The sequence below is a fragment of the Canis lupus genome, chromosome 30, assembly GCF_003254725.2.
Source record: "Canis lupus dingo isolate Sandy chromosome 30, ASM325472v2, whole genome shotgun sequence".
Classification (NCBI taxonomy): Eukaryota; Metazoa; Chordata; class Mammalia; order Carnivora; family Canidae; genus Canis; species Canis lupus.
Window position 1 is genome coordinate 37,179,161 of NC_064272.1, and position 14,620 is coordinate 37,193,780.

A 14,620-nucleotide genomic window follows, 5' to 3' on the forward strand; every position below is an offset into this window, starting at 1 on the left:
AATGCCATATGGTGTCATTCACATGTGGAATTAAGAAACAGAACAAAAAAAAAAAAAAGAAAGAAACAGAACAAACGAACAAAGAAGAGACAAACAAGAAAACAGACTCCTAAATTCAAAGAACAAATTTTTGGTCGCCAGAGAAGAGGTGAGCTGAGGGGATGGGTACGGCAGAATAGGGGGCTTAAGAGGTATAAACTTCCAGTTACAAAATAAATAAGTCACAGAGCTGAAAAGCACAGCATAGGGAATATAGTCAATAAGATGGTAATAACATTGTTTGGTGACAGATGGTGACTACGCTTATCATGGTGAGCACTGAGCAATGTGTAGAATTATTGAATCACATTGTGCGCTTGAAACATATATAGCATATATGCTAATTATACTTCCATAACAGTTATTTTTTGAAAGTTTTAGAAACTGCACTTAATTTTGGTGTTCTAAAATTTATAAAGGTATGTTGAGGTGTGGATCTATTCCATTTATTATGTTTAATATTTGCTAGGATCTCTTCATTAGAAAACTACTATCTTTTCATTACTTGGGATAAATTCTGACCCTTCATGATTTTTTTCCTTCCTTTCTGAAAGTCTGACTTTCTGGATTGATTCTCTCTTTCTTGCCTTTTCCTCTCCTATTTCCCATGCCTCTGGCTTTTTTGCTCTGTGTTCTAAGATATTTTTCTTACCTACCAATTCTTCTATTACATTTTTGCCTTCAGCAACTATATTTAAAATTCTAAGAGCAATTTCTTATTCTGTGATTGTTCCTTTATAATAGCAATCTGTAATTCTTTTATGGATCTATTACCTTTTAAAAATCTCTCTGAATAGATAGGGTTTAAAGATTTTCTGTTCCCTGAATTCCTTATTCCTCTTAGGACAGATTTTTTTTTTTAATCCTGATCTTTTTCTTCTATTTGTATGTGTGATGATCTATATTTGCTTTTCTATATTTAAGAGAGAAAAACCGTGTTGGTATTTCTGTTTAGCTGGTATGAGTTTCCTGTGTGCTATATGAGTCTAGATCTGTTTTCCCATTCAGTATTTTACTAAAGGGAACGGCTGATCAGAGGTTCCAAGATAGGGCTTGGAGCTGACTTTTAGAATTGGAGGGAGGGAACAGAAGAGATACCTCAAAAGGAGAAGATCTTATTCTGAGATCTTCAGAATTGAGAAGGTGGGTTCTCAATTGAGAAGGTTTCTAGGTGGGTGAGATTGTTACCCACCTAGAAACTTTTCTTCTCCATGGCTGACCCTATCTGGTAAGTTCCACCTGAACACCGATAGCAGAGGGTGTGGGCCTAGGATGGCCTCTTGGGAAGCTGTTTATAGAAAGATTTCCACTTAACTTCCTTTTAGCTCTCCTTGTATCTCTTCTCTCCTCCCCTGACAACTCGTGGGCTCTGCTGGGCACACCAGCTCTCTCCTCAGCTACAGGCCTTTCTTACTTACTCTGGACAGTGGACTCACTCTCTGTCTCATCTATCAATAGCTTCTCTCTACTTAACTCTTTTCCAGAAATCTTAGAAAGGCCCTTACTTGGTGATGGTCCACTCTCATTCTCTTTGCTGCATTAGGTTATTTTACTTTTATTATAGTTTTAATGGAGTTTTAGGAGGGAGAGAAGACAAATATGTGTGTTTAATCTACCATCTTTGCTAGTATTTTATTTTCAATTTTCCATCTGTCTTCATAAATGAGACTGTTCTAATCATTCTTCTTTTCTCTGTGTGACCTTTCTTTGGTTTGGGGTTCAGGCTTGCAGTACATTTAAAAAATGATTGGCTCACATTCCAGGTGTTTCCACATTTGGGGATAGTTTAAATTCATCCAAACATTGGTCCAAGGGCTGTTGCATCACTGTGACCTGGGACTGTTTTTTTAAGAATAGATCTACTAAAAAAAAAAAAAAAAAAAAAAAAGAATAGATCTACTTATCTTTGTACCAATACAAGAGAAATATGAAATAATATACATAAATTGTTAACATAGGTTAACTCCAGAAGCAGTGGGAGAGAAATGGGGAGACTTAATTTTTATTTTATACATGTCTTTATTGTTGGATTTTTTTTTTTTTTTTTACAACCACTATACATGACTTTTGAAAAAAATCTTAATGGAAAAAAGATTCCCAGAGCAAACTTTGGAGACTCTAGTTCATGGAGTCTGGAAAGCCAGGAAATCTATATATGTATTTTAAAATGTACTCAGGTAATTCTAATATACCTTCATATAAAAACCTATGGGCCTGGGCAGCCTGGGTGGCTCAGCGGTTTAGTGCCTGCCTTTGGCCCAGGGCGTGGTCCTGGAGACCTGGGATCGCGCCCCATGTCGGGCTCCCTGCATGGAGCCTGCTTCCCCCTCTGCCTGTGTCTTTGCCTCTCTCTCTCTCTCTCTCTCTGTGTGTGTGTGTGTCTCATGAATAAATAAATTCAAAAAACAAAAGCAAAAAGCAAAAACAAAAAAAAAAACAAAAAAACCTATGAGCCTGAGATTTAGAGGAAGAAGGCAAGTAAAGGAAAGGTAGCTCTTTGACTTCTTCTTTTTCAGTATTATCTATTTGTCTAGTTTCTCTGCCTCTTCTTGGGCCTTTTGGTACCATATGTATATCCTTGGATCACCTATTGTTTTAAATTTATTCATGAAAAATTATATCTACTAATTTCTTACTACTCTCACAATCACTTTTTTTTTTAAGAGAGAGAGAGAGAGAGGGAGGGAGGGAGGGAGGGAGAGAGATAGGGAGCTAGAGCCAATGGGGGACAGAGGGAGAGGGAGAGAGAGAATCCTAAGCAGGCTCCATGCTCAGTGTGGAGCCTGGCTCAGGTCTTGGTCTCACGACCCAAGATCATGACCTGAGATGAAACCAAGAGTCCTATGCTTAACGGACTGAGCCAGCTGGGCACCTTTATAGGCTTTCTTTACAAACATCCAGAACATAGTTTTCTCATCCATCTTTTCAAGATGTCCCATGGGGGATTGGGCATGGAGCTGCGTGGAGCAGAGTTAGGACCAGGGCTGCACCTGGTAGAGAGACTCTGGGGCTTAGTCAGGCCAGGCCAATCCAATGGTTTCAGAGGCTCCATAGAGTACAGCAGGAGGGGGCCTTGGCATCCCCAGTATGAACCCTTATCTTTATTGTGACTGACCCAAAAGCTGACCAGATGGGGGTCAGGTGGGGAAGAAGGGCTCAGCCCCACCAGATGATGCTGGGCTGAAGGGGCCAGCCCCTGTGAGGGGGTACCTTCAGGAATTGAGGCAACCTTTGCCCCGGTGGTCAGTCTATGAGATACTGGAAGATAGTGGTTCTCATGGATTCAGCCCTGCAGCTTGGCGCCTTGGCTCTCTTTTCCAACCAGTCTTCCAGATGGCCCTTAGGGAGCTCTGTGACATCTAGTGGCCACTCCCTGGCCCGCCTCTCCTCCTCCACCTGGATACTCAGCTCCTGCAGGTCTGTCGCTGACATGTGGGAAAGTTTGCAGTTGGAGGCAGAGTCACACTGGCCTGTCAGTAGAAATTACCTGTAGGGCCACTCATTCTGTTCATTAGCAAGATGGCAGCTGCATCTTGGAACATGTCATACCAGACCTTCCTGGCCTTCAGGTGCTGCAGGAGCTTCCTGTGGTTGGGGAGGTTGTCCTGGAAAGAGCTGTTGCAGTAGTCAAAGAACTAATGCTACCCGGGGGCCACCTGGCTCTGCAGGGCACAAGAGCTCTGAGCTCCTCCTCCTTCTGTGCCCTCCAACCTTCTTTATCTTTCATTTTAACCCTTTTTCTTATTCTTCTTTGTGGCTTTTCTATTAAAACATTTTTATTGTAAAATATACATAATGTAAAAATTGCCATTTTAACCATTTTTAAGTTTGCAATGCAGTGGCATTTAGGAACATTCACAATGTTGTGCAACCATCACCACCATCTATTTCTGGAATTTTTCATCATCCTGAACATAAACTGTGTACTGTTAACCTTAAAAATAAAACTGCCAGCCCGTTTTACCAGCAAAAAATGTTTTTTTTTTTTTCTTTTTTTTTCAGGAATAGCAGAGAATTGCAATCTGGAACAAGAAAGCTACAGCAAAAATCATAGGCAAGCCCAGAGAACAGAGGAGAAGAACACTCCTTTATAGAGGAAAGCAGAAAGTTGGGAAAGGTGTCATAAACAAAGAGTCCACTGAAGTAAACAAGGATTTGGAACCATAGTGGCTTCTCATTGGCTGGGCTGTTGCTGAGGGGAAGACCCTTTTCTCCTCCTGCCAGGATAGTAAAGTAGTGTGGAGACGCAAGGTGCATCTCTTCCTCTTAGATTTACAATTGATGATGAATGCTAGAGTGTGAGAGCTCCCCCTGCCAGCCTCCCAATTCCCTTTTAGTGAAGTTTCCTGTCATTAATTTTCACAGTGCCCATTAAACAATATCTTTTCATTCTTTCCCCCAAGCCCCCCATAACCTCTAAACTACTTCCTGCCTCTATGAATTTGCCTATTCTGGGTACCACATATGAATGGAGCATACAATATTTGTCCTTGTCTGGCTTATTTCTTTGAGCATAATGTTTTCAAGGTTCATACATGTTGTATCAGAATTTCATTCTTTTTAAAGGCTGAATAATACTCCATTGTATGTATACACCACATTTTGTTTATCCGTTCCTCTGTTGATGGGCATTTGGGTTATTTCTATCTTTTGGCTTTTGTCAATAATGCTACATGAAGATTAGTGTACAAGTATCTATGTCAGTCCTTGCTTTCAATTCTTTTGGGTGTGTACCTAGAAGTAGAATTCCTGAACCTCATGGTATCTTATGTTCAACTTTTTTTGGGCCATTTTCTACAGCAGATGTACCATTTTGCATTCCTATCAGCAATGTACAACGTTTCCGATTTCTCCACACCCTCACCAACACTAGTTATTTTCTGGTTTCTTTGTTTTTAATTGTAGTCATCCTAATGGGTGTGAAGTAGTCTCATTGTATTTTGATTTGCATTTTTCTAATAGGTAGTGATTTTGAACATCTTTTCCTGTGCTTCAGTTTGGCCATTTGTTTATCTTCTTTGCAGAAAGTTCTATTCAAGTCTTTTGCCCAATTTTAAAGTGGGATTTTGGTTTTTTGTTCAGTTGTAAGAGTTTTTCTATTTTTTACTGGTCTAACTTATTATTCTGTCTCTCCTGAATTCCTAAGAGGCATACAGGGGATCTTCTCTATTTGTGCTATCCCATATGGTAGCTACTAGCCACATGTGACTACTGAAATTTAAACTTTAGCTGCTTAAAATTAAATAAAATAAAAAATGTGATTCTTCGGGGCATCTCAGCTTGTCAATAGTCACATGTGGCTAGTGGCTACTGTATGGTACAGCACAGAATGGACATTTTTGTCATCACAAAAAGTTTTATGAGGCAACATTGTTCTAGACCTACCTTCCACATCTCTTATATTTTTCTCTAATATTTTGCATCTCCATTTTTTCTGTCTTATATCTGGTCTTCTTCCTGAGAGATGCCCCTGACTTTATCATTCACACCTTGAATTGGTCTTCAGTCGTGCCCAATTACATTATTGACCTCCAATATTTCATTTTAAATCTTATTTGGCAATTATAGTTTTACTAATGTCAATAGTTTCTTTTGTTTTCTGATGCTCCTTTTCATAGGAGCATATTCTTATAGATGCCGTTTGCTTTTGATTAACTACTAGGACACTAATTCACTTAAATAATTTTTTTTTTTTTTTAATGTTCTCTGTCTCCTGAATTAGCTTTGTTTCCTCCAGGGTCGAATGTCCTAATTATTCATCTTTGTTCCTCTCTGGCATGGAAGAGAGGTTTTCCTAATGTCTAGTGATTCTTAATTGTACATTTATAGTTTCTGACTAGAAGACTAGGTTGATATATAGTTCATATTTGTTATCTTAACAACTGAAGCTCAATTTCCACAACTGAGATCACTCCTTGATTGCAGCATTGATGGAAGGCTCTAGGTTGGGAACAGTCAGATAAGCTACCACGGTTAAAACAAAGGGAAGGCTTTATTCTGGAGGTAAGTATGTCATTTCAATCATGGGTGAGCTACATTCTCTTATTCTCTTTTTCTTTTCCTCCATTTATATTGTGAATATACAGAATTATCTTGGGCTTAATTTGATTCTCTGGTCTTAAGAACTGACTAGGAGTTCCCTTCAGGCAGGTTCCTCAATTTGATTAGAAAGTGGTAATCATGGCTCTATCCTGGGGCAAAACACTGCAGCCAGCTGCTCTATATATAGAGAGGGGCTCAATTCCAGGGCAGACCTTTAATTAGCTACTCCACGGTTCACTTGTGCTCCTTGCCCTTGCTGACTCCTTGAAGCTCTTTAAGAAAATTCATCTCTAGGTTATGTTTCAGATTTCTGCTACTTTTGTTTGTTTAGAATATGAGTTTCTCTGCTGTGCTTTCTCTGTCAATTGAATGCCATCAGCCATCTTCATTAATTGACCTTTGTTTTTGTGGACCTCTGGTGTGTTAGACTGAATTAATCCTCAGTTTATAGTAATCAATTAACATTCTTCCATCGTCATCATCATCATTATTACCATTATTATTACTTATTTGGTCATCATGCACCATTCTCAACTTCTTTACAGGGCAAATGTATTTTTGCATCATGTATGTTTGCGTTTTTAACTGATATAAATAGTACTAAAAGATTTATTTTCTTTTTTCAGTCATTGTTATTTTAAATATATATCTATGACATTCTATAAATATCCAACTAATGCTTTAGGATGCAGCTGGTATTCCTTTATAATCCTCCACTACATTTTAAATTTATTCTCTGGTGTTGGATACCTCAGTTACCTCAAACTCTCCACTCTCACAAACACTTGGGAGGGATTTCTATTTGCCCATGTGTTTCAACACTTGCTGTTTCACTACTTTCTCATTTTTGCCCATCTGGTGGACATAAAGTAGTATTTCATTGCTGCTTTAATGTGTTTTCTTGAGCATTACTTCCTATTTACGTATAACACTTTGGGTTTCTCCTTCTGCAGAGGGCCTATTATATTAGCCAGGATATACTAGATTATGCTGCTCTAACAAACAACCAAAAACTCTTATTGGCTTAAAAGAAGAAATGTTTATTTCTTGTTCTTGCTGGTTGTCAGAGAGGTTCTAGGCCTCAGCCACTCAGGGACTCAGGACAATGGAGCAGCCATAAGCTTAGATATTGCCAGTTGTTATCCCAGAGGAAAAGAATGCATGGTGAATCGTGTATTGGCTCCGAGCTTCCATCCAGAAATGCCACACATTATATCCACGCACATTTCATTGCCATAGCTGGTTACATGGCCACAGTTAACTTTAAGGATATGGTAAAGTACAATCCTACTATGTGTCCAGAAGGAAGAGAATGGAAACTATTCAGTGAACATCACTAATGACAACCATTGTCTGTCCTTCTGTTCAAAAACTATTCTATTTGGGTTTTTTCCACTTATAAAAACTACTCTCTCTCCCTACGTAAGATAATTGTCTAAGCATTTGGAGGGAAGGAAATTTTTTTTCTTTCTACCCTTTGAGGGGCCCCTGTAACAAAAGACTTATTAATAAGAGAAAAATAAACAAAAGGATATTAACATGTATATTTCATATATACACCAGAGAAACTCAGGAAAGAGGAATGTAAAGAGATGGCTTGAATGCAGGTTTATACAGCATCTTCAACAAAGAACAATACATTTGTAGAGAAATGGCAGGGCAAACAAAAACAAAAACAAAACACCCCACACTCATTTTTAGCCTTCCAAGGTGGTGAATATGGGAAACTAATGGTAGAGAGAGGCTAGTTAGTAAAGTTTGCATGTAGATTCCTCTGGTAACTCCAGGATGGGAGGGTCTAAAGTTATCTCTAGTGATTAGCTTTCATTTTCCCTGGTAGAGAGGGAAGTAGGGATACCTTTGAGAATTTATGTTACGCTTTTAGGCAAATGGGAGAAGGACAGGGAGATTTTCTTGTATTTGCTTTTTCTCAATTGCCCTTAGCTCGAAATAATCCTTATACCAAAGTGGCATATTTTAGGATGGCATATTCTGGTTTCCTTTTACATTCCACCCTGTCATCTACACTCTCCATCCCAGGAATGTATATGGTTCCTTGCTTTGGTCCTGATTTCCTCTTCTAGGAGTAGCTACCTTGCCCTTTGCTCTCCATAACCCTTGGCTGTACCTTCTGGAAGATTCATTCCTTTCCATCATCCTCACTGGCCTTATCTAACACAGACATCAGCACATTTCCTGCCCATTGATGGTTGGGGACCCTAGAGTCATTTTAAGGTTCACAGGGTCATAAAGTTTATGCTCATAATTTCTTTGGTCATGCAATACTTTCTAAAACCTTGGGAGCCTCCCTATTTGTTTCATTCTAATCAGTTCCCTGTGACAGGGCTCATCCACAGCCATTTTCCAGATGTATTTCTTGGATTTGTTAGATTTCTTACTCACCCTAATCCCCAACCTTTCTTTTTTACATAATTGCAGGTAAGGTATTAAGTTTATCAGGCTGTTGTAGGAGAACTGCACATTTAGTATCTTAATGCCATTTTGTCAGATTAAAAGAAGCTGCTGATGCCTCACCTTTAGTCGAACCTTCATTTTGAGACACCTTTATCCATTCAACGGTTTTGATCAATGGATGAAATAATCAACAACTTGACATGATCCTTGTCAAAAGGCTGAGATTTTAATCAATGTTGTCCTTCCAAGCTCTCCTCATTTTTCCTTTTACTTGTGAGGGTTGAGAAGCAGTTATCACTTCCAACTGTGCAAGACCCCATTTTCCGGTCCCTCTCAATCTCTTCCCATTCCTGCTTGGAAATGTGCCAACTGCTTTCTGCTTATTTCAAATGCGGTCAACAGAAACTAATGCTCACTATCATCTTCCTTTCCCCCAGGTTTAAGACCTACCTTGCAAGTTATTGCAGATGACAGTTTTATCCAATATTTTGCACTACATGACATAAAATGCTATCCCTCCAACACCTGCTTACAGTTTCCTTGCTGCCTGGTGATCAGCTCCTAAGCCATTGCCACATATTCCAGATTATATTGTTATGTTGGGATCCCCTTCCTATATCATTAGGATAGATTAAATTAGGCTAGGTGACAGACAACCATAAAATCTTAAGGGCTTGAAACCACAAATGAGTATTTCTAGGTCACTGCAAGTCAGCAGGGTCTCCACTTATCACAGCCGCTCAGAGACCCAGGCTAATGGAGTGGCTACATCTCTAACATTGCTTGTCACCATGCCAAGGGGAAAGAAAATGTGCTAACCAGCACAATGATTCTTAAGCTTCTGCTTAGAAGTGCCACTTGTCATTTTTACTGAAATTTCATTGATTGATCAAGCTGTACAGCCACCCCTAACTCCAATGAGGCAGGAAAGTGTAATCCCATCATGTGTCCAGGAGGAAACCAGAAATATTTATGAAACCTATGACTATCTCACATAGTTTGTCCATTTTCATTGTAGTCCCTGTCATTTTCTTATTGATTGTTAGAGCACTGGTAGGGTCTAGACGATAGTGCTGCCTCATCAATTTTAAACACCAAAAAGATCTTCTCCCTACCATTTGTCTGTTAACTGTGGTCTCCTTCACCAAGTAGACATACTTTATGTTGATGTAGATCAATTCATTGATTTTTCCAGATTGAACTTTGTGCATTGGGGATCTTGCTCAAGAAATCCTTCCCTGGGGCGCGTGGATGGCTTAGTTAAGTGTCTAACTCTTGATTTTGGCTCAGGTCATGACCTCAGAGTTGTGAGATGGAGCCCTATCTTGTGCTGTGTGCTGGGCATAGATCCTGCTTAAGATCCTTTCTCTCTTTCTTCCTCTGCCTCTCCCTCTACCTGCTTGCATTCATGCTCTCTTTCTCTAAATAAAAAAATTTTTAAAAGAATTTTTAAAAAGTTAAGTCTTTTCCTATCCCAAGGTCACAAGATGTAATCATATACTTTCTTCTATCACCTTCATCTTATATTTTCCTCATTTAGATTTTTAATGCATCTAGAATTCATTTTAAGGGGTTATGCAGAAATATTTTATTTTAATCCTTAAAATAAGCCAGTATTTTCAATATCAACTATGAAGTTCACTATTTCTCTGCTGACTTGTGATTCCATCTTGATCATATTTCAAATTCATTACGTCTGCTTTTGCTCCATGAATCTGTTTGTCTCTCTCTTTTTTAAGATTTTATTTTTAAAATTTTATTTTTACACCTAATGTGGGGCTTGAACTCACAACCCCGATATCAAGAGTTGCATGCTTTACCTACTGAGCCGGCCAAATGCCCCCTGTTTCTTTCTTTTTTTTTTTTTTTAAGATTTTATTTATTTACTCATGAGAGACACACACAGAGAGAGAGAGGCAGAGACACAGGCAGAGGGAGAAGCAGGCTCCATGCAGGGAACCCGATGTGGGACTCGATCCTGGGTCTCCAGAATCATGCCCTGGGCTGAAGGCAGCACTAAACTGCTGAGCCATCCAGGCTGCCCCAAATGCCCCTGTTTCAATTCTAGTTCTACATTATTTTTAGCACTATGGCTTTGTAAAGTGTGTTAATATGTATTAGAAAAATTATTTGCTCTTCTTCAAAGTTGTCTTAATTATCTGTGAATTTCTGGTCTTCCCTACAAATTTCAGAATCAATTTGTTATGTTTCTAATTTGTTCTTGATAGAAATTCTACCAAATGTATTAATTAATTAGAAGGAAATTTTACCTCTTTGTGATGTTAAAATTTTTCATTCTTTACCATACTATATCTCTCCACATATTCTTGTCTTCATTTATGTCTTACTAGAGTTTTAACGCTTTTTTTGTGCATTCTTTGATAAGTTCATTTCTATATATTACATAGTTTTTTTATTTCTATTGTGAATGGCATCTGTGTTTATTATAATTTCTGATTAGTAATAGCTGATATAGAAGAATGCTACTGATTTAAACATTTTTGTTAATATTGTTTGTTAATCTAAAATTTTGTGTGCTAGTTTGTTGCATTTTCTATGCAGAAGATCATATCTATCATTTGGAAATAATTACATCTTGGTCTCTTCTTCTCCAAACCTTAAATCCTCTTTACTTTTTCATCTGCATTATTATAATGCCAAGGTTGAATAGTGGTGGAGATACCATTTATCTTTGGCTTGTTTATAATTTTTAATGGCGTGTGCCTTCAGGCATGATGTTTTTTGAGGTAGTCAGTGAAAGCCATAGATATTCAATGAACTATTTAGCTAGTTTTGGTGGACACAGAACATTTCCTTTACCGTAGAAAGTTCCTTTGTGCTCCTGTACAATCTCTTCTCATCCCAGAAGCAACCACTATTCTTAATTTTTAAAAGATTTATTTATTTATTTGAGAGAGAGAAGGAGAGAGAGAACACGCGTGTGAACTCCTGTGAGTGGGGGGGGGGGGGCAGAGAGAGAGAGAGAGAGAAGCAGACTGACATGGGGCTCAATCCCACAAAGCTGAATTCATGACCTGAGCTGAAATCAGGAGTCGGTCACTCAACTCACTGAGCCACCCAGGAGCCCCCACTATTCCTATTTTTATCATTATATATTAATTTTGCCTATTCTTGAATTTCATGTAAATGAAATTATGACAGAATGAATATTCATGTGTCTAGTTTCTTCGAACTGATATAATGTTTTTGAGATTCACCTCATTGTCACTTGTATCAGTAGTTTCTTCCTGTTTACTCCTTGGTAGGCTTTCATTGCTTTACTATACCACAGTTTATTTGTTCTCCTTCTAAATTTTTATTTGTTTATGATAGTCACACACAGAGAGAGAGAGGCAGAGACATAGGCAGAGGGAGAAGCAGGGCTCCATGCACCGGGAGCCCGACGTGGGACTCGATCCCGGGTCTCCAGGATCGCGCCCTGGGCCAAAGGCAGGTGCTAAACCGCTGCGCCACCCAGGGATCCCTGTTCTCCTTCTAATGGGCATCTGAGTTGTTTCCAGCTTGGTACTATTATGAGTAAAACTGCTATGAACATTCTTATACAATGCTTTTTGTTTGTTTGATTTATTTATTTTTGAGAGAGAGAGAGAGAGAGAGAACACATGTTGAGCTGGGAGAGGGGTGGAGGGAGAGAGAATCCTCAAGCAGACTTCCTGCTGAACCCAGAACCCGAGATAGGGCTTGATCCCAGGACCAGGAGATCATGACCTGAACCAAAATCAAGAGTTGGCTGCTCAACCACCTGTACCAGCCAAGTGTCCCTATATAAGGCGTTTGTGGACGTATGTTTTTATTTATCTAGGAGTGGAATTGTTTGATCATAGAGTATATGTATGTTTAACTTTTTAAGAAACCACCAGTTTCCTGCAGTGGTAGTTTAATTGTATACTCCTACCTGCAATATATGAGAGTTCTAGTTGCTCTACATCCTCTATAACACTTAGTATTGTTGTCAATATTTTTCATTTTAGCCATTATATCAGGGATGTATTGTTCTACTTATCCTCGTATCAGACTGGTGCCTAGTTGTTGTTTTAATTAGCATTTTTCTAATGACTAATGCTTCTGAGTACTTTCATCATTCACTTACTAATCATTGGTATACTTTCCTTTGTAAAATGTGTTTTTGCCCATTGAAAAAGACTGTTGTTTGTATTTTTTTTAAGATTTTACTTATGTATTTATTTGAAAGAAAGAGAGAGAGGGAGAGAGAGAGAGAGAGAGAACACAAGCAGGGGGGAGAGGCAGAGGCAGAGGGAGAAGCCAAGCAGAGAGCCCACCATGGGGCTTGATCCCAGGCCACTGAGGTCATGACCTAAGCTGAAGGCAGACATTTAACCAACTAAGCCACCCAGGCACCACTGTGTTGTTTGTATTTTTATCATAGAGTTGCAAGAGTTCTTTATATGTTGTGGATACAAGCCTTTCATCAGATATACGTGTGGTGAATATTTACTCTCACTCCATAGCTTGCCTATTTATTTTCTTGATGGTGCTTTCCAATGAATAGAAGTTTTAAATCTTGCTGAGGTCCCATTTATCAATCTTGTCTTCTATGGTTTATATTTTCTGAAGCCTCTCTAAGAAATCTTTGCTTTCTCAGGGGTCACAATGATATTTCCCTAGTGCTTCTGGTAGTTTTATTATTTTAGCCCTTATGTTTCAATTTATGATCCGTATCAAATTGGTTTTTGCATTCAGAATAATGTAGGGGTTGAAGTCTTTTTTTCCCATGGATATTCAGTTGTTGCAGTACCATTTTTTTTAGGACATTTTTCTTTCCCCACTGAATTGCTTTGACATTTTTGTCAAAAATCATTTGACTGTATATCTGTAGGTCTATTTCTGGATGCTGTTTGATTCCATTGATTTGACTATCTTTCTACCAACAGCAAATCATGTTGGCTACATTTTGGGTTTTTTTTTCTTTTGGTCTGCAAATGTCATTATTGTGTTTTCATATTTTGAAGAATACTTTTGTTGGAGATAGAATGTATGTTTGCAGACTTTTTCTTTTAGCACGTCAAAATTGTCATTCCATTTTCCTTTTGGTTCTATAGTTTGGGTGCAAAATCTTCAAATTTTACTATTGCTCCTTTGAAAGTAATGGGTCTTCATTCTCTGGATGCTTTTAAAATTTGCTATTTAGCTTTGGTTTTTAGCTATTTGACTTTTAAGTGCTTAGATGTGCCTTCCTTTGTATTTACTCTGCTTGGGTTTCAAATGAGCATCTTGAATCTGTACATTGATATCTCTGATCAGTTTTGGAAAGTTTTTGGTCTTTCTCTTCCAATTTTACTTCTATTTCATTCTCTCTCTCCTCTCCTCTGAGACTCCAGTTGCACATATGTTTAAGCTTTTGATTGTGTCCCACATGTCTCTTGTGCTCTGTCCTTTCCGTTCTTTTTTCTCTGTGGGCTTCAGTTTGGATAATTTATATTGATATTTGAGTTCACCAACCCTGTCTGTTCCCCTTAAATCCATCCAGTGAATTTGTAATTACAGATATTATATTTTGCAGTTCCAGAAAATCTGTTTGATATTTTTATAGCTTAAAATTCTCTGGTCAAGTTTTCTTTTTAACGATTTGGTCATACTTTGCATTTTTCTCTTTGACATATTTGCAATAGTTATTTAAAATGTCTTGTCTACAAAATAAAATGTCTTGTCTGCTAACCACAAAATCTGGGGTATCTGTGGGTCTTCTTCTATTATTGTTTTTTCTCCTGAAAATATGTGATCACATTTTCTTGCCTTTTCACATGCCTTAGAATTCTTTATTGTACACCAGATATTGTATGTACATGAGCTTAGACTGAAGATGATGACATTTTCCCCAGATAGGTTTTACCCTTTCTTTATCAGACAGATAAGGAGCCTATCACAACAGTATGATTAGAAAATGAACCAGATTGGGGTGGGGTTGTAGTTTTGTTAGTCCCTACCTCCTTGGCCATAAGATATCATGGGATATTCATTTATGCCTTTCAGAGGTTTAAACTTAGCTCTTTAGCCTCGCAATCAACATGGCAACAAAATTTGGTAAATATCATAAGAGAGAGCTATTTATTTGACAAAACCGCTCCTTCTCTAGCAGGATTTT

The 14,620-nt window shown here is 38.3% G+C and overlaps 1 pseudogene; it reads right to left on the reverse strand.

Moving 5' to 3' along the window:
- Positions 1 to 3,195: 3,195 nt before the first annotated feature.
- LOC112675512 (zinc finger matrin-type protein 5-like) lies at positions 3,196 to 5,433 on the reverse strand (annotated as a pseudogene).
- Positions 5,434 to 14,620: the final 9,187 nt, after the last annotated feature.